Here is a 20,565-nt window from a genome sequence, read left to right on the forward strand (position 1 = left end):
AAGTATTACTGACATAGTGGTTAATCAGCTGCTGTTCTTAGAAAGCCCCTGCACTTCTGGCAACCACCGTTCCCTTTCTAGCAGGCCCAGACAAACTGAGCTAACTTCTGTTGGACGTGAGGGATGCGTGGTGATCCAGATTTCGATGAAGCCACATGGTATGGAGGCATGTGCAAAGCCTCTCTGAGTACAGAGGAGGGGGTAATGAACTTTAGGGCTTCCTGGAGGAGGAAATATGTAGTCTTGAAGGCCATGTCGAAGTTCTCTGTGAAAGAAGAGGGGAAAAAATGCCCCAGATGAGGGGACTGAAAAGAGAAGAGCACCCCGCTGTGTGTGAGGAAAGATGGATTCAGATGGGCTGCAGTGTGGGATTTGTAGGGGGCAGGGGGTAGTGAGGGCAAGAGAGTGGCAGGACCTGGGTCAGAGAGGGCCTTAAATGTCACACTAACTGGCTTATGATGCTACCTTATAAACAATTGGGGTGTGTGTGTGTGTGTGTGTGTGTGTGTGTGTGTGTAGAGTGAAGCAGGGGAGGGGACCCTCAGTGTCCATCTCTTGGGATCAAGGCAGGGTCCCTGCTGCTGCTGTCTCAGAAGGGCTGCTCCTGTGCCCATGCTGTCTGGAAGGCAGATCCCCATTCATCTGGACAAGTCTCAGTGCACAGATTTGAGGGAGAAATTGAAACCAGGAAGAAAGGATGGGACCAGAGCTGGGAACTATTTTGAATGCCATGCTTGAGACTATAGATCTACAGAAAGAGAGTGACAGGTCACATTTGTCTTCCAGAAAGATCACTCTCGAGGTAGCAGGGAGGGTAGGCTGGAGAGGAAAGGAGACGCTGAAGTCTCTGACCCACACACATCAGCACCCAATCATGCAACAGGACTTTGGAGAAGGATGAAATCAGGGAGGGGTAGAATAATCAGGCAGGCCTTCCTGGAGGAGGTGGGACTTGAACTGGCCTTGGAAGAATTCATAGAGGGAGTGGGGACATACCAGGCAGGGAGAACGGCATGGCAAAAGTAGAAAGGTTGGAATGTTTGGTGGCTGCTAAGAAGCGTGCAGAGACTCTTGCCTCTCTGTCCCCTCCCTTCCCACATCCTCTCTGTGGCCCTTCTGAGCAGAGAGGAGGCCTGCTGGGACTGGACCCAGCTGCATTTCTGGATGTCTGTGGCTGAGGAAGGGGGTGGGCTGGGTACGGCCTCGAAAGGTCCTTCCATTGTGTGCAAGGCCTGGCCAGGGCAGCAGAGGCGGGTCCATAGGGCCCTTTGTTTGCGGAGTCGCCCACCCCGCACTCTGGCAGCCTCCACCATCCTTGCTGGCGTTGGACTCAAGGCCATGTCATAGAGACAGGTTGTTCCGCCTCAGCTGGCCCTGATGTCATAGCCGAGGGAGGAGCAGGAGCACGGGGTGGACAGTGGTGGCCTTCAAGGCTGGCTGAGGGTTGACAAATTGCCTTTTGCCCTCAAGGCTCAACGAAATACTAATTCATTAAATCCTTTAACCCTATGATCTATAGACGGAACTTTCCAGTACCTGAGAATCCAGAAAAATGGAATCTTTTTCAGATCACGGACTCTTTCATAATAGACCCTGTGGAAATTATAGAATCCTGGAGAATAACAGAATCTTAAAAAACATAGACTCAATATCTTTCTTTTAGGTTTGTGGGGAGGATAAAATGCAGTATTATACGGAAAGTGCATAGAGTAGTCCTGGAACATTGTGAGCACTCCCTAAGTATCAGCTGTTGTCCCCATTTTGAGGAAACTCAGGCCCAGAGAGGTGATGTGACTTGCCCAGGGACACACAGCAAGGAGGCAGGGACACAGAAAGTCAGTTGTCTGGAGAACCCCAGCTGGGCTGAGGCCCTCTGATGCTGAACCCTGTGGCTGGGCTGGCTGCTTCTGTGTCTGAATTAAGGCCTCTGAGGCTCATTGGTGGGGGTGAGGAGGGAGGCAGGGGAGAGGGGCTGAGGGCTCTAGGCTCTTGATCTAGTCCTGGCTCTTTCCATCAATCTCTGCATGGTCTTGGGCAGGTCGTTTCATCTCTCTGGGCCTCAGTTTCTCCATCTTTAAAAGAGGAATTGTATTTCCCTCCCTGCTTCCATCCCTGGAGAGTGGTACAGCAGTCGCTGAAGTGAGGCAACCTGGCTGTGTGTTCCTAGGCACATGGCGTCCCTTCTCTGAGCCCATTTCCTCATTAGCACAACGGGGAGTATGAGGACCAGGAGTTGCCATGACGATTGAATGGAAGAGCTCATGCTCTCAGAGGCCATGTCAAGTAGGGGTTCCGTGCACGTGGATCCCAGCTCTGTCGCTGGATAGGTCAGTGATTCAGGTCAAGTCCTGTAACCTCCAGGTGCCTCAGTTTCCTCAGCTGCAGAACAGACACAACAGGAACCTCCACCTAGATTAAATGGGTTCATACAAGTGGAGTACTTAGAACAGCGCCTGACAAGTAGGAAGTGTTTAATAAGTGTCCACTATGATCACTGTATTGTAAGGCTCAATCATCACGAGCGATTATTATTAATGGTCAACAAAGAGCTTGGAAAGCGCTGCACCATTGTGTGTGTGTGTGTGAATGTGTGCGATGGTGCTTATTAAAAGCAGAGACTGTGGCTCAGAGTTGAGCTGTGTGCCTGGAATAGCTGCTGCTCCTGGCGGCCTCCCCAGGGACTGGCGTGTAATGAGTGTTTACAGAACCCCCCGCCAGGCAGAGATGAGAGGCGCTGCGGAGCCAGCGTAGGAGCCAGGCATCGGCTGGGAGCCCGGCGTTATTATATTAACGAGCATCAGGGTGATGATTACCATTAACGAGATTAGTCACTGAGGACTCCCCTGTCGCCAGGCCTGTGCCTATGGCAGGCGAGGCAGGCAGGCAGTCCCTGCATCCATCCCTCTCCTCTCCACCTTGTGGGAAGAAGAGGGGAGTCCCTGGTGTCAGGCATGGGGCCAAGCCTCTTACAACCTTGTCTCACTGCGTCTCTCCAAACCCCTGGGATTAGGCATTGGCGCCCCACTTTACAGATGTGAAAACTGAGACTCAGCAAAGGTCTGACTCTAGAGTACATGTATTTTCATTGTCCCTTAATGTTATCTGCAAACATTTACAGTGGACTGACTCCTGGTGCTTTACATGGATGAACCTTTTAATCTTCACAACAACCTATCGGGGAAACTGAGGCCCAGAGTAGTTAAGTAACTTGCCGTCCATGTCACACTGTCTTCTGCCTTCCAGTGGGTCCCCCTCTCCTCCCAGTGAGTCCCGAACCCTTTGTCATTCTCTAGATGGCAGATGGAGCCCAGGCCCTGTGATCAGAGGCCTGCAGGTAGTTTTCCGCCCCTCATTCAGGCCTACTTCTGGCACAGACTCTTGGTGCCACCTGCCATGCAGAACTGAGGCTTGTGCCTATCCACTTACGCCACAAACATTATCTTGGCCCTCCTTAGGACCAAAATGTCAACACTTTTAGATATGCTCGAAGAGGTTATGTTCTCATTTAATTTTATTGATCAGCTACTGTGTGTCTGGCACTGTACCAGGCTCTAGGGACACACTGATGACGGGGACAGACCCATCCCTGTCCTCATGGGGCTTTCATTCTCGTGGCCCAGTCAGTGCATGGTGTACTATTTAACTGGTGGGTAGGTAAGTGTGGTCCCATCTTGGAGCATGTGAATGAGGGCAACAGCCCAGGGGTGACAGCAATAAGACAGGAGGAACCTGGGTCCCCCATGCTCAGGAGCACCAGCCACTGGATGGTTCACATATGAATATGTGTTTATATGCAGGATAAATAAACTCTCTTGTTTAAGCCAGGGTTATTTTGGGTCTCTGCCTTAGAAGCTAAACCTATATCCTAGCTAATAGCCAGACTAAAGGCTATTATCTCCTAGAGCACAGAGGGCTGACTGAGTTCTGTGGGGAGGGGAGTGACATTGTCAGATTTGCATTTTTGGAAGGTCTCTCTGCCTGCAGAGTGCAGGTGGGTTGGAAGGGAGAGAGGCAGGAGGCGGGAAGACTAGAGAGGGGGTTGATGCTTTAGAGTGGGGCAGAGCTACCCAGGCCTGACCCAGGGCAGGCCAGCTCTTTGCATTCCTGCTAAACGAGGGAGGGCCAGGTTCCTTGCCCAGGCCTGAAGTCTGGCCTTGTGGGCTGCCTGCAGCCACGGTCCCTTCCCTTTACTTCCAGAGCTGCCTGCCTTGAACACCATCCAGAGGAGCCTCTTGCAAAATCTGGCCTTCAGCTGCCATCGGAGCCCCACGACAGCTCCTTCTGGGGAGGGGTGATCACGCAGGGCTGAGGGCGGGAGGAGGGAGCAGTCAGTGGGGCACTGTCTATGGTGGGGAGGGACCTGGGTGGGAGATGGTGGTGGGGCAAGGACAGCTGGCAAAAGAATGAGAGAGGGGACTGTGCTAGTCAGGTCTCCCCTAGCTGCAGGTGTGCTGGGGTCAGAGACCAGAGCAATGTTTCTGGGACTGTAATTCTCTCCACGCTGCCCCCCTCTCTGCTGGCTCATTCTCTTCTATTTGGACAGCCTATCTCTGTGCCAGGGCAGGAGGTAGACATGGCCACAGGAGCTTGGGGTCACATCCTTGTGGTTTGTGAGGCAGGTGGCCAAACGCCTCTCTTTTCCAGCAGCCACATGTACAATCCCAGGGAAGGAGGCTGGTGGCTGCATGCTTGTCCACGCCCAATTGCTGTGATCAGGGTGATGGGATGCCATGACAACCAGGCCTGGGTCTGTCATTCAGCTGGTGGCCAGGAGATTGAGGTCTTGAGATTGTGCCACTCTTGTGGAGTAAGAGAAAGGAAATTCTCCTAGGGAAGGAGGCAGTTTTCTTACCTTGATAAAAGGGACAGGGTTTCTGGGTGGACAGCAGCAGCTGGTGACTGCAGACATGGAGGGGAGAGGGGACTTAGGATAGGACATCAGACAATGGCGGAGATGGGGAGGGGCTATGGGGGGGAGAGGCTGATAGGTGTTTGAGGTGTGACGTTTGGGGCCTCTCCTCCCACAGGGAGCACACTCCAAAGTGCACCCCTGTCCCCTCTTCCTCTCTCTGGACTCCTGGTGTCTTATTTAATTGTTGGGAAAGAACACATCAAACCAATTCCTAGGAGAGCTGATGGACTGAGGAATGCCAGGCTTCTCTTTCCAGAGCACACCCCGTCACTGTCACTGCCTCTGCGAAGCCCTCTCTGATTCCACCCTGATCCGGCAGAGCTGGTTACTCCCTCCTCTGGGCCACATGCTCCTGCTGTGACCCTCTGTCCAGTGGTATTTCACCTTGTTCTCACAGTGAGCTTCTGTGTCCCCCTAGGCTGTGAGCCTTTTGTAGACCCTTCTCTGCCCCGCACTCCAGGGCTTTGGCCCTGCCAGCTCTTGGGTGTCTGCATGTGTCTCTGTGTAGATCCCTGTGTGAAGGTAAGTTTGTGGTGTGTTTGTGGTTGTGGGTGTGTGTCCATGTATATGTGTACCTCTGTGTGTGTTGAAGACTGTGGCCATCTAGTGTCTCTGTGACTGTGGGTGTGTCTGTTTGAGTATATGTATGTGTGTCTGTCTGCCTGTGTGGGTTTTTTATGTGGGGATTTTGTGTGTGTGCCTTAGTGTGACTATGTGTATAGGATGGTCTTGAATACCCCTCCCCTGTGGTGCTTGATAACCACACACAAATGCACAGACCCACACAGAGATACAGATACGCACAAAAATGGACACACACAGAGATACAGATACACAAAAACACACACACACAGACACACACAGTTATGCACACACAGAGATACAGATACATACACACAGACTCATATAGAGATATGGAGACACACAACACAGACAACCACACAGGCACAGATAGACACAAACAGACACGCACAGAGATACAGGTATATGCAAACACACATGCACACACAGTCCTGCCTCCTGTGGCCCTGCCCAGGGCTGGTTCCAGATGGGACTACCCTCTACCCTCGGAAGGCAGGCTGGGAGCTCTCGCCCAGCAGTCTGGCTGGGAGGGATCCCCGGGGCTTCCCCTCTGTGGACAGAATGGAATGTTTTTTCTCTGACCTAGCAGGGTCTGAGAGTGGTCCTGTCCTCTGGCCACACCTCTGATAGCAGGATAGCAGGCTGGCCCTGCAGGCCGATAGTTCTGGAAAACAAAGGTTTTGGGGCCTTGGGAGAGGAATTCTCACCCAGATGTCTCTCCCCTTAGGCAACGCTTTGAGGGCACCGCAGTCTCCAGCCACAGCATCCTAGTGCCACCAGACAGGTATTTATGTCATTATACCCTGCAGGTGCAGAGCCCTAAGCCAGGTGCTGTGGGGCATACCCACAGGGTGGGGGAAGAGGGAGCAGCCCCCCATTTATTAGGTGAACCCTGACATACCCCCGCAGGTTTATCCATTGCTGCATCCTCAGTTCCTAGCGCAGTGCCTGGCTCTTAGTAGATGCTCGACGAATGTATGTGGAACAGATGAATGAAGGTGGGTGTTATTAGCTCCGTCTTACATTCATAGGAACCGAAGTTCAGAGAGGTGATTTGTTCAAGGTCAAATAGCAACCAAGTAACAGAGACAGGATTCTGATCCCAGCAACTGTCACAGTGTCAAGCCCCAGTGTGTCCTGCTGCACATCACGGTTAACTCAGCCTGAACTGAGTAGACTGTGAGCGTGTGGCCTGGGACCCTCGAGGTCATACGTGCGTGTCTTCGCTACTTATTCTAAGTCTCAGTTTCCTCATCTGTACAATGGGTTTCATGATAGAATATCAGGCATGAAAAAAATTAATGTATGAGAAGTCTAACTTTCTTTTCTACCACTGACCTGGATTTCCATTTTGAGCCCTCATTTCATTGAGTGTGGCAGAAATATCTTCTCTGTCATTTGGGGACCCCCTGCCTAGGGCTTGTGTCTAAGTAGGGGAGAAAGGGCAGAGAAGCTTTTGTAGTGGCCGGAGCTGTGTTTGGGGAGGCCCCCAGCTGCCTGGCCCCCATGGAGGCACTCTCCTTCCTTCCTGGCCTTGGGGGCAGTTCTCAGAGTCACAGCTACGCTCCCCCTTGTTCCCGTTCTGCGCTGTCCACCTCCGCTCGCTCTCAGCCCCTCCTGGCTGCACAGGGATTGCTCTGGACCCGGGTGTGTGCTCCAAGGTCAGCCCCAACACTTAGCAATGCTGCTAAGCTCATTGTCCTCATCTGTAAAACGGGAACAACCACGTCACCTGCCTCACAGGGCTGTTCCTCAGAGTAAATAAATTAACCCAAGTAGAAGGCTTAAAACAGCACCTGGCGCATCGCAACTGCTCCGTAAATGTTATTTTAGCTATTGCTGTTACCTGTCCTGCTCTGGGAGGCTTACCCGGGAACAACCACGTCACCTGCCTCACAGGGCTGTTCCTCAGAGTAAATAAATTAACCCAAGTAGAAGGCTTAAAACAGCACCTGGCACATCGTAACTGCTCCGTAAATGTTATTTTAGCTATTGCTGTTACCTGTCCTGCTCTGGGAGGCTTACCTCAGGACAGGGGTGGGGCAGGGCCCCTGCCCTCAGGTCACCTCTACATCTGCCCCATCCTTCTACCTAATGGGAAGAGACATAGCCACCCAGGCTGGGGACTGTCCTGGTGGTGAGACAGTACATGGGGGGTCTGTACACAGGCAGGGTGGAGGGGCCACACCAGCCACATCCTGTAAACAGCAGCCCATGTGCCCTTCATCTGCAGCCAGGTTTGTGACAGCTTTCCATCTGGAGACCGCCTCCTGCCCAGCCTGTGCTGCTGGAGGGAGGGTTTCTATGGTACTATCCTGACCCTGTCCCTGCCCTGCTCCCACACCCTTCTAGGGCGCCCCATCACCACTGGGTCCCTCTGAACACCTTAGTTTGGTCTTCAAGGTCCCCCTCAAACCAGGTCCCAACCTGACCTCCTACCTTATCTCTTGCTGCTCCTTCCTCAGTGTCCAGTTCCTGTGGCTGCGCTTGCTCACTCCTTCCAGACTCACACCTTTGCTTGTGCTGTTTCCCCACCTGGACTGTCCTCTCCTCCAGCTGTACCACGTAAAATGTAGCCTCCGCTTGGAGATCCAGCTGCACGCTGAGCCCTGGGCCTGCGGTGAGGTGTGCAGGCCCTGCAGTGGGAGGAACAGGGACAAAGGTCAGACAGAGCCCCCACCCCTGGGACGGTGCTTGGGGAAAGTTGCACCAACAGGTGAGAGGAGGCCCAGGCAGGTAGCTGGGCTGGTGGGGCCCAGGCACGGGGACTGCTGTGCAAGAGGCAGGAAAGCTGTATGGTTAAGAGCTCTGTCAGACTTTCTAGGTTTGATTACTTCTTTCTAGCTGGTGACCTCAGGCAAGTTACCTAACCTCTCTGAACTGCTGTTTCTTCCCTTCTAAAATGGGATAAGAATAGTTGCTACCTCACAAGACTGCTGAGAGGAAGAATGAGATGATATTTGTTTAGTGCCTAGACAGTGCCTGGCGTACAGCAGTGTTCAGCAGGTGTCGGCTCTTATGACCAATGCAGCCTTGGGGAGCTTGACGGGCCCAAGGCAGGATTTCAGACCCTGGGGAGCTGGGCACCAGGCAGGCTATCACAGCTGGGGCAGGTGGCAGGGATGGGAGAACCAAAGTGAGTTATAAAAACAGTGTCTACTGTTTGACTGGGGGTTGGGCATCTTATAGGAATGATTTGTATAATCTGCACTGTGATCCAGAAACATGAGTATTGTCGCACCCTGTTGTGGATTGAATTGTGTCGCCCTGAAAGACATGTTCAGGTCCTAACCCCTGCTACCTGTAAATGTGCCCTTATTTGGAAATAGGGTCTTTGCAGATGTTATCAAGTTAACATGAGGTCATAGTGGCTTAGGGTGGGCCCTAACCCGGTGACTAGTGTCCTCATAAGAAGAGGGAAATTTGGACATGCACACACAGAGGGAAGATGAAGACAGAGGCAGAGACTGGAGTTACGCTGCTGTGAGCCAAGGAGCGTCAAGGATCGCTGGCAGCCATCAGAAACAAGGACCAGACTTTCCCTGAAATACCCCAGAAAGGAACCAACCCTGCCAACACCTTGAGTTCAGAATTTTTGCCTCCAGAACCATGAGAGAATAAATATCTGTTGTTTTAAAACATCAAGTTTATGGTAATTAGCAACCCTAGGAAGTTGCCATAACCTCCATTTCACAGATGGAGAGACTGAAGCTCAGAGAGGTTAAGTTATCAGCCCAAGGCACACAGCTGGCAAGTACCAAGGTCAGGATGTGAACCTAGGGCTGCCTTGCTCCAAAGCCTTTGCTCTTAGTAAGTGGCATGTGGGACTCACCACCTTGTTTTATAGTTATTTGTGTCCACAGCATGGGTCTGGCTGGTCTCTGTGTCTCTGGGGACAAGTGACACAGAGCTGTACAATGAGTGCCTGTTAAAGATAGACAAATGGGTTCAGCAGGAGAACCCAAGCCTTGTTCCCCAGGGAACCAGCCGGGGGAGGTGGCAGTGGCTGAGAGTCACATCCTAGGTCATCAGGCCACTGAAGGGTCGAGCTCCAGGCTCTTTGAGTGTCTTGGGGGCCCTGAAGAAGAGTCCATTTGGTGCTGAGGGCCCTGGAGGAGGCTGGCTTCTATTTTCAGAAGACTCAGGTTCTAATCCCAGCCTTACCTGTCACCAGCCTTGTGACCTGGGGCGAGTGACCTCACCTCCTTGGGCCACAGTTTCCTCATCTAGAAAATGGGCATGAAATGCTCCAGGCTGAGATGGGAAAGCGCTTTGGGAACAGCAAAGCCGGAGACAAAGGGCAGTTCTTGCTGGTGATTCTCTCGTTCACACAGGGCCGCCTGGGGAGATGATGCAGGGAAGGTTGCCCCAGTGACAGTTGCCACCATTCAAGAGGGGAGTGGCAGGGAGGGGAGGGGAGGGGAGNAAGGACCAGACTTTCCCTGAAATACCCCAGAAAGGAACCAACCCTGCCAACACCTTGAGTTCAGAATTTTTGCCTCCAGAACCATGAGAGAATAAATATCTGTTGTTTTAAAACATCAAGTTTATGGTAATTAGCAACCCTAGGAAGTTGCCATAACCTCCATTTCACAGATGGAGAGACTGAAGCTCAGAGAGGTTAAGTTATCAGCCCAAGGCACACAGCTGGCAAGTACCAAGGTCAGGATGTGAACCTAGGGCTGCCTTGCTCCAAAGCCTTTGCTCTTAGTAAGTGGCATGTGGGACTCACCACCTTGTTTTATAGTTATTTGTGTCCACAGCATGGGTCTGGCTGGTCTCTGTGTCTCTGGGGACAAGTGACACAGAGCTGTACAATGAGTGCCTGTTAAAGATAGACAAATGGGTTCAGCAGGAGAACCCAAGCCTTGTTCCCCAGGGAACCAGCCGGGGGAAGGGGAGGTGGCAGTGGCTGAGGGTCACATCCTAGGTCATCAGGCCACTGAAGGGTCGAGCTCCAGGCTCTTTGAGTGTCTTGGGGGCCCTGAAGAAGAGTCCATTTGGTCCTGAGGGCCCTGGAGGAGGCTGGCTTCTATTTTCAGAAGACTCAGGTTCTAATCCCAGCCTTGGGGGAGGTGGCAGTGGCTGAGAGTCACATCCTAGGTCATCAGGCCACTGAAGGGTCGAGCTCCAGGCTCTTTGAGTGTCTTGGGGGCCCTGAAGAAGAGTCCATTTGGTGCTGAGGGCCCTGGAGGAGGCTGGCTTCTATTTTCAGAAGACTCAGGTTCTAATCCCAGCCTTACCTGTCACCAGCCTTGTGACCTGGGGCGAGTGACCTCACCTCCTTGGGCCACAGTTTCCTCATCTAGAAAATGGGCATGAAATGCTCCAGGCTGAGATGGGAAAGCGCTTTGGGAACAGCAAAGCCGGAGACAAAGGGCAGTTCTTGCTGGTGATTCTCTCGTTCACACAGGGCCGCCTGGGGAGATGATGCAGGGAAGGTTGCCCCAGTGACAGTTGCCACCATTCAAGAGGGGAGTGGCAGGGAGGGGAGGGGAGGGGACGCAGTGGCCCTGGATTCCCTCTGGGAAACAGGAAGTCCATGTTGTCCAGGTTGCTTCCCCAGCCACAGGAAACCAGCCGACCCCTTCCTCTGCTGTCTCTGTTTCCAGCGCAGGAAGGGACTTATTGTCCTGTCAGCAGCCCAGCCCAGCTTCTGAAAGCAACTCTCAGAGGTGCTGGGGCCCAAGACAATGCCCAGCCCCTTTATTTTACAGGATAGGCTACTGAGGCCCAGCAAGGGGAGGGGACCTGTGTCAGGTCACACAGCACACAGGGGCAGGCAGAAGTAGAACTCAGGACCCATGGACTCTCAGAAGCTTAGCAGTAGCAGCAATCTCACTGCTGGAGGTTGGTCTCTGACTTTCCATCAGACTCTTCTGAGTTCCTTGTACACAACAGCTCGCTCACGTCTCACAACCCTAGGGGGTAGTCTCCATGATTATCCCTATTCTTCAGGCTAGGAAACTGAGGCACAGCGTTGTCAAAGAGCCTGCCCCAGGTCACACAGCTAGTAGAGGGCAGAGTCAGGATTTACACAAGGCAGCCAGAGCCAGATAAGTTTCCATAGCACCTGGCCCAATTCTTCCATTTCGAAATGGGGAAATCGAGACCTAGAGAGGGGAAGGGACTTACCCCAAACCACACAACATGTTAACAGCAGACTGGGACTGGCCCCAGGCCCCTGTGGCTGACACAGTTTTTTAATTATCGTCCTCCCCTACATCTTTACTCACCAAACACAGGCTTTCTTCAAGGTGGCAGTGTGCCCAGATTAAAAAACCCAAACTGTATTTCCCATTCTCTCTAGCATATTGGGAGACCATGTGACACATTCTAGCCCATGAAATCTAAGCTTCACTGGGTGGAGCATCTGGGAGAGTCTTTAAGGGGAGGTCTGGTGTGGACTCTCAGCTCTTTGCCAGTCCCCTTCTTCCTATGCAGATAAGATGCTGGAGCCAGAGCAGCCATTTTGTGATCCTGAGGCCACCTGCGGAGGACTGAGCAGAGAGGGGGAAGCCGCCTGAGGGCATCGCTGGGTCTGCCTTCTTCTGGACTTCTTGTTAGGTGAGAATGAGACCACCCCTCTTTGATTTAAGCCCTGCTTCAGTTTGTTTTCTTTTTAATTTTGTTACTTGCAGCTAATCTAGTTCTGACTTATTAGTGACTAGACTCTTGAGTCTCAAATTCTAATTAAGTTGGTGTTGCAAAGACCCTGAGGAAATACCCAGTTCAGTGATTTTCAAATTCTGTGCATCTGTGCTTTGGGGAACCTGCGAAACCAGCGATTCAAATGATATCTACATGAGTGTGTATATGCAAGGGTACTTCAAAAAGTTCGTGGAAAAAAATAGATTTAAAAGATAATACGAATCTTTCCACGAACTTGTTGAAGTACACTCATGTGTGGGTGTGTATTTATATGTAAGTGTATTTGTGTGTGTGTATATATACCTCTCGGTTTTCCAGGCACTATGGGAGGACCCCATCCCCTTGCTTAACAGAAAGTATCTCTGTATTTCTCCTGCTAAATAAATGTCTAAATGCTACTGTCCCATCAAACTGTTGTATTTAAAGTTGGGGAACCTGAGGCTCAGACAGACAATGATTGACTCAAGCTGAGTACAGCAGGAGTTGGGGTGAGAGGCCCCATGCACGTTGTGTGGAGGAAGGGGCTGGCAGGGAGGGCCAGTCCCATCTCAGGTAGCAGCCAGCCGCATTAGAGCAGGTGCAGGCGGGGAGTGCCTCGGATGTACCTGGATAGAGGAATTTGCCATAAGTGGGGCAGGAAATGGAGCAGCTGGAATGAGAAGTCCTAGTCACTATGTTCTAGAGCCCAGGCTTGGTGATCGGGACATGTGGGTGAGCAAGACAGACACGATCCCTGCTTCACAGAGCGTCTGAAAGGTGCTCAGGCACAGGCTGGAGACAGAGCATGAGAGGAACCTTTGACTGAGCATCAGAGAGCACGGCTGCTGGTTTGTGCTTGGCCATTGCCTTGCTGTGTGGCCTGACGCCAGTCTTTGCCCTCTCTGGGCCTCTAAAGAGGGTGAGGGAAGAGGGTGGGTGAGATTCTCTTCAGTGCCTCTTTTCACTCTGACGTCCAGGGAGTCTGGTATAACAGGACTGATATATATTTTTAATATACCTATGTGTTTCTGAACTGCTTTTATGTGACTCTCTCGCTTTTTGGCCAGAGGCATCCAGGGACTTATAGAGGAATAGGATTGGGGATCAGAAGTACAAAAGGAGAGAATTGATGTTCAGCTTTTGACTGAATAGGATCCTGCAGTCTTTAGCCAGATAATGGTCTTGAAAGCCAGGCTTTGTTGAGAGCGGAGGAAAGGCTTTCTAAGTCCCCAAAGCCTTCTTTGCATATCAAGAGCCCAGCCTGGCTGACTCCAGAACATAAGAGAAGTGCGAAGAGGATGAAGAGATAAGAGAGGGGATTCTCACCAGACAAGGAGGGGAAGTGGAGGGTCCGCCATCCTGGGAGGAGGGAAGGTGAGGATTCCAATGTGGGGAAGGAGGTGGAATTGTGAGGGTGAAACACGGTGTTGGCAGAAGGAGGTATCCAGTTAGATGAAATTGACCTAGCATAGGTGGGTCCCATGAATGTGGGGGTGCACAGGAGGTCCAGAGTTCCAGCATGCTCTCAGGATCAGGAGACCAGCAGTGGGGTCACCATGTGACCAGGGGCAATGGGGGGCTCCCTGGGCTACGGTGGTGGAGGCTGGCTCAGGCCCAGGTCTGTGAGAATACTTCCATCACCAGTGGAGCCAGTGTGGACTGTGGTCAGTGCTGAGAGAAGCAGGCAGAGGGGGCTTGGATGGGTGCCGGCATGGACCACGTGGGCAACACATAGACGGGAGACCCCACCCCACTGCTTCCAGGAAGCTTGGTCAGCTTCCCCCCACCTGTCTCTCCCTGGCTGCTGTATTTGGAAGGAAAAGTGGGAAGGGGAGAAATCCTGAAATGTTGAGCATTTGCCCCAGGGCAACTGAGTTAACTCCAGAAAGACCATATGAAACTAGAGGGGAATAGAGACATATGTAATTGGCGATGAACTTGTCAGAGTCCCTCTTCTCCTCCCACCCCCACCATCAGTGGGATGGGGAGTTGAGTGTGAGATTAGATCATCTGTAGGATGTATAAGAAAGCTGCACCCACTTTTCCTTCGTGCATCTGAATTACAGTGTGCGATCTAGAGCTCCCCACACAAGAGAAGGGCCTGTTCATCTTCACACTCGTCCTTTCCTCCTCTTTGGTCAGGTTTGGCTTTGCCGATTATGTGGAGGGGGGTAAGCAGCACACAGGTGAAATCTGCTCAGTCTTTAGAAAGTGTTCTCATCTGTGTTGTTTTATTTGCTAGCATTAAGGATGATCACCCCTATTTGGAGCAAATGAGGCTCAGAGAAGGTAAGTAATTTGTCCTAAGTCACACAGCAAGGTGGTAACAGATTTGAAATCAGACCCTCAGATTCCAAAAGTCATGTGCTTCTTCCTTGCACAGATGCTCTGGGAGCACCATGACCATGTGATTGATGATGATGATTACAAGGCCATGATCTGCTTGGGGACCCTCCCAGCATATGACAGGAGGCATCCACAGTGATTAGTCAGGGGCCATGTGGGAACTGCCTGTTGGCTTCCAGGAGTGTCACAGCAGTGGCTTCCGAGCCATTACTCTTCCTACAGTGCTTGAGAGGCCAAGATGAAAAGCCTCAAATACGCCTGGCAAAATCATGTGCAAGAAAGAATCATGCATCTTGTTCCAATTAAGATGTTGGAAGAGAAGAGAGTCTAATTGTCCTACAATTACCTTTATTTATCAAAGCCAGAATGAAGTGTGATTATGAAGTGTCTCAGGAGAGTTGTCTGGAATTGGGGACAGTCCAGGCTCTGACTGGCATCCCAGCAGCCACAGGAGGGAAGGCCATCTTGTGTGGGCATCTGGGGCAGGCCTCCAGGCCCCATGGATGGGAAGGGGCTTGGAGGGCGAGTAGAACGAGGTCGAGCTCCTGCTCTGTGCTCACCTGTGTCTGTCATGTTCCCCTCCTGGGTCTCAGCTCCTTCCTACGGAAAATGGGGGAAGATCACTGCCTGCTCATTTCACAGGGAAGGGACAGGGAATTTGAGACTCAGCACGCACCTACCCTGTGCTTGACGCCGTGCCGGGACTTTTCACATGTGCTGTGGAATCCCTGTCATGGATCACAAATGAAATAACATTTAACTCTCCAAAGAGGGCTTGACCAAGGTGTTGCCTCCCCCGGGAAGCCTTCCCGGAGCCCTCAGGGTGGGTCAGATGACTCTCTCTATACCCCCGCTCCTCAGCCTTTGGTGGAGTTTTTACTATCCTGGGGATTAAGCTGCCCATCTCTTTGCCTGGACTGTGAGCTCTGCAAAGACCAAGATGATTTCTGACTCATGTTGGTATCCCCAGCACCTGGGACTGAATCTCCAACAGAGTCTCCATAAATGTTTGTTGAATCAATGAATGACAGAAAGGAAACTAAGGCTCATGGAGGTTCAGTAACTTGCGCAAGGACACACAGTTAACAATTTTCAGAGCCGGGAATCAATCTGTCTGAGAGCTTCACACTAATGGCAGGAGAGACTTCAAGTGCTTTGAAGAGTATCTAGGACCAAGGATAAGCTGACCGTGTCATTGCATAGTCACACGCCCACAATAGGGAGAGGGCCACTTGGATGCATCAGAATAAATGTTCAGATAATCAAAGAATGAATGTGCTGATTATGTGTCGGGCACTGTTTTACACACCAGTGATGCAGAGATCCATGAGACACCACCTCTAACTTTGAGGAATGCCCAGTCTAGTTGGGGAGACAGATTCGGAAAGATGGTGTGACACGTGCAGTACATGCAGAACCTCAGTGTCCTGTGTATGGTCGGACTCAGGTTGGAACCCAGAAAGGTTTCCTGGAGTGCTTGACACTTGGGGGTGAGTCTTAAAGGATGAGGGACAGGGTGGGGAGGGATAGATAAAGCAGGGAGAATAGCTTGGGCAGAGGCATGGGGTGAGGGAGAGCTCAGCTCCAGGAGTGCCGTGGATAGCACAGGTGAGCACAGGTGAGCTCGGGGAGAGGAGAGAGACCAGAGGACAGACCCTGAAGGGCCTGAGGGTAAAGAGCTGAGGAAGCAGTAGGGCATGTTGGCTGTCTCGGGGACCAGGGCTTGCTCCATGGAGAAGGCAGGATTGGACTTAAAGTGCTGGGATCACTTGCCTCGGTCCAGAAGGGCACCAGAAGCTGCAGGATGTGAGGCTGTGACCCTGGGCTGGCCTGGGCCCAGGCTGCTGAGCCAGATGTCCACTCTGTCAGCTCTGAACCTGCAAGATGCTGAGGCTCTGGGACGCTGACACACCCTGCCAGATCCGGTGGCATGAGAAAGGAGGAAACAATAGAGATTTGCTCAGTTTCCTCTAGTGCTTCCGTAATCTCCATGGCTGGCTCCAAGCAATGCCCTGAGACAGCTTTTCACAGCAAGATGTCTGGATGGGGCATGGGCTGGTCTCCTGGCCTGGGGCTCCTCTGTACCCATGTGTTGCCTAATGCCTGGCCACAGCCCATGCATGCCCAGCTGTGGCTGAGCAGGCAAAAAGAACTGAGGAAGATTCAGCATTTGTTGGGGACTTACTGGGGGCTACACATGGTGCTGGGTGCTTTCATACACACCTCTTTGGATCCTCATAGTAGCCCTGTGAGCGGCACTGATATCCCCAGTTTGTAGATGAGAAGACTGAGACTCGGGCAGGTTAGGAGTCTGGCCCGTGGATATTAGGGGCAGGGCCAGAATTTGGACTCGGGACTCTCTGAGTCCACTGTGCCTGGCTACCTTCCCTAAGCTTCTTTACAGACCAAACATCTTGCTGGCAGGGTAAGGCCCTGCACAAAAGGGTCAGGTGGGCACAAGCCCTTCCAGCCAGGTGACAGACACTGAAGGCAAGCATTGGCCTTGACAGGTGGGCCCAGGGCACATGAAATAGGCAGGAGGCGTGAGGGCTTGGAGAAAAGTATTGGGAAAGCTTAACTCTCCTCCGTCGGTTCTGAACTCGAGTGCCTCGGAGTGAGTGCTCTTCAGAGGGAGACAATACTACTACTGATGGTCCTTCATATCTCAATATACATATATATCCATACATTCACCCACCAGCCATCCACCCCCACATCTCCCACATGTAGCCATCTATCCATCCACCCATCCACCCATCCCTCCATCTACGCCCATCCCACAAACATCTCGCCACCAACTACTCATTCACCAACCCATCCATATCCACACATGCATCTGTATCCCCACCTGCACACATTGTTAATTCAGTGGTTCAGTGACAAGCTTCGAGGACCTTTGTGGTGCTTAGCATGCCAGGCTTTTGTCCTGCAACTTGTCTCCTCATGGTTTCAAGATGGCTGCAGCCTCTCTATGCATGTCATCCCCACGCATCGGTGTTCAAAGGCCAGAAGAGAGAATGCCCCTCGTTTGTGTTCCTTTAATGAGGAAAATGTTCCTGGAGGGTCCCCAGTAGATCTCCCCTCACGGCTCCTGGGCCAGAATTGCATCAGATGGCTATACCTAAGCAACTCTCCAGCAAAGGAAAAGACAGCATCATGATGGCCTTAAACTAAACAAGGTGTGTTGCCTGGGGAGGGGCCCAGAAGCTGCTAGAGTCTTGAATAAAACGGGTTCATTTGGCAGGGAAGAAGGCGGGGGAAGAGGGAGGTGGCTGTTGAGCAGGCAAACGTGTCAGCCACCCGTCCGTCTTTCCATTCCCTCGTCATCCACACAGCGATCCATCCAGCCACATCTCCCTCATTTATCCATCTGTGCGTCCATTCATCTAGCAAATGTTTATTGATGTCCACTGAGAACCAGGCCCCATGCTCCCTGCCTGGTGAGAACTCAGGAGGAAAAGATCTCGTTAGGGACCACACAGCGATCCATCCAGCCACATCTCCCTCATTTATCCATCTGTGCGTCCATTCATCTAGCAAATGTTTATTGATGTCCACCGAGAACCAGGCCCCATGCTCCCTGCCTGGTGAGAACTCAGGAGGAAAAGATCTCGTTAGGGAGAAATATGGAGTTTCCCATAATACCCCTGATAACTGCTTTATTTAGTCACAGTAAGAATAATATCTGAGGATCGTGCTGTGCATTGCAGTTTGCAAAGATCTCCTAGGACCACTCCTTCATTCCACACACGTTTACTGAGCATCTGCCGCATGCCAGGCACAGCTTTTTAGTTTTATAAAGTGCTTTTTCCCACATTTGTCAGAAAGAGCCCTCCAAAGTCAGAGTCCAAATGTTTTCCAGAAGGATCCCTTGGGCTTTCCTCAGAGCCAAGAGCATCCTCTGGGTCCAGGATTATCAGGAGACTCCTCTGGGGGTGAGGGAGAAAGTGTTTCCGGAGATGAGGCAGGGCTTTTCTAGAACGGCAGACTTTGTGCTTTCCAGGGCTTGTGATGGGGCATTGTCCTGAGCTGAGGGGGTGTCTCACAGCCCACACGCGGGGTGTCTTCTGAGTCAGGTGTGATGGAATGTCATTTTACTCAGCATGTAGGGGCATCTCTAGTCCCAAGGGCACAGGTCTTTTTTCTACCAAACCAGGCAGTGTCCCCAGCCAGCCCTCCAGGGACTGTGAAGTTGGTAGATGTAAATTTGCCCTTGAAACAGATGCCACCATCTTAGTTAGGCCCACTAGCCTGTTACTGATCTGTGCAACATCTTGGGACCTCCAAATTCACCCTGATGTTCCATCAAATCTGCTCATCATCCCATGTTCCATCGCCGGGGGCCCTCTCTGCTCAGAGAGAGGGTGTCAGTTATGCCTGTAACAATAACCATTCCATTCATGTGTCAACTAGAAAGTGGACGTTACCTCCCAGGTGATCAGATCCTAGGCCTCCCAGATGGGAGGAAATGCCTTAAGTAAATACATGTTATTGAAGCCATTAGGATATTGTCATGATATATTAGTACATTAAGAATGTCAGAACATTCTCGCCTTTCATGACCCCTTAAATCTTTGAGTTATTGGTTTAGAGAGAGATGCCATAAATCAAGTGGCAGAGGGTTAGGCACTGCATGGCTTGGAGTCCTTTAGACCCCGGGGCTATGATTTGTCCAGATCCAGGGCCTTAGAATCCTCCACACTCATGGGTCAGAGTCCTCAACTCTCAGGGGCTTAAGTGATAGGGGTGATGGAGCTGGCTCATACTGGTGGTTATAAGAGGCAACTGAAGGCATCTTCTTCCAAATCTGCTTTCGGTGACATCACATTGATAACTTGAAATCAGCCATGGTGGAAGTATTTACAGCATGGAAATTGGCAACCACCACCAATCAGCAGCCCCCTTCCCCCTGCCAAGAACCCGTTGTTAAACATTTACCAGCACAGTGACATCACATTGATAACTTGAAATCAGCCATGGTGGAAGTATTTACAGCATGGAAATTGGCAAACACCACCAATCAGCAGCCCCCTTCCCCCTGCCAAGAACCCGTTGTTAAACATTTACCAGCACACCACTAAGCTCAGAGACCTCCAGATTTAGGGGTGGAGATTTCAGCACAGCCAAGGGAAGTAGGTTTTCCAGATCTCATGATTTTCTAAATTTCTGGATGTTGTATTTTCTAGACCTCTGGGCAGAGTACTTTTTATAGTCATGAAGAGAGTGTTTCCTATAGCTTGGGAAGGGTTTTTCCAGAGCCATGCATAGAAGTTTTCCCAGACCTAGGAATAGCATTTTCCAGAGCTGGGATTGAGTTTTGTTGAGCCAGAAATAGATTTTTTTCTCCAATTCATAGTCATAGACTTTTCCAGAGGTAGGCAAGGAAAATTTTCAAGGTGGAGGACCACCTCTTGGTCTAGAGTGGAGAATGGCAGCTCCTTCAGAGGCGGAGGAAGTTGGTGTCTGGGCTGCTTGGTATGTCAGGGTCTGTATTCACACTGAGACCCCAATCGAGCCCACTCTTCTTGCTTGCAGCCCCCAGATAGAGGGTGGCAAATCTTACCAGCACCTCGGCCCCATTAATCAACCTGAAAAAGATAATCAAGTTCGAGGCCGTCAAGGTCAAAGTGAAAAGTCATTGAGTCATTTTACTACTGCGGAGGAAAGAAGTCTAAAATCAAGTTACTTGCATTAACCCTATGGATGTAAAGGACCTCAGGGACTCTTGTCAGCTACTGTTAAACCTCTTTTCCTTGCTTCATTATGTTGGTAACTTCTTGGCAAGCTACTCACATGCCCGAAATAAATAGTAGTGAAAAGACCTAGGTATTGAAACGAATAAGGACACTCTGCATTGTCAGAGCCATGTTAAGATCCTTGAACAAGTTACTTATCCAGTCTGGGCTTTAATTTTCTCATTTGACAAATCGTAATAATGCAGCCCTGTGTGTGAGGCTCCCAGCATGTTACCAAGGAGGTAGAAGCCTCCTAATAAATGTAAGGTACAAAAGAGGCAGTGAGGAAGGGTGAGCACTGGCCTTTCTAGGGGCTGACACTATTTAACGGGGTGCCTTGGGAAGACCTTGCTTCCTCCT

Source organism: Galeopterus variegatus, unplaced genomic scaffold (assembly GCF_000696425.1).
Source record: "Galeopterus variegatus unplaced genomic scaffold, G_variegatus-3.0.2 Scaffold2114, whole genome shotgun sequence".
Lineage (NCBI taxonomy): Eukaryota > Metazoa > Chordata > Mammalia > Dermoptera > Cynocephalidae > Galeopterus > Galeopterus variegatus.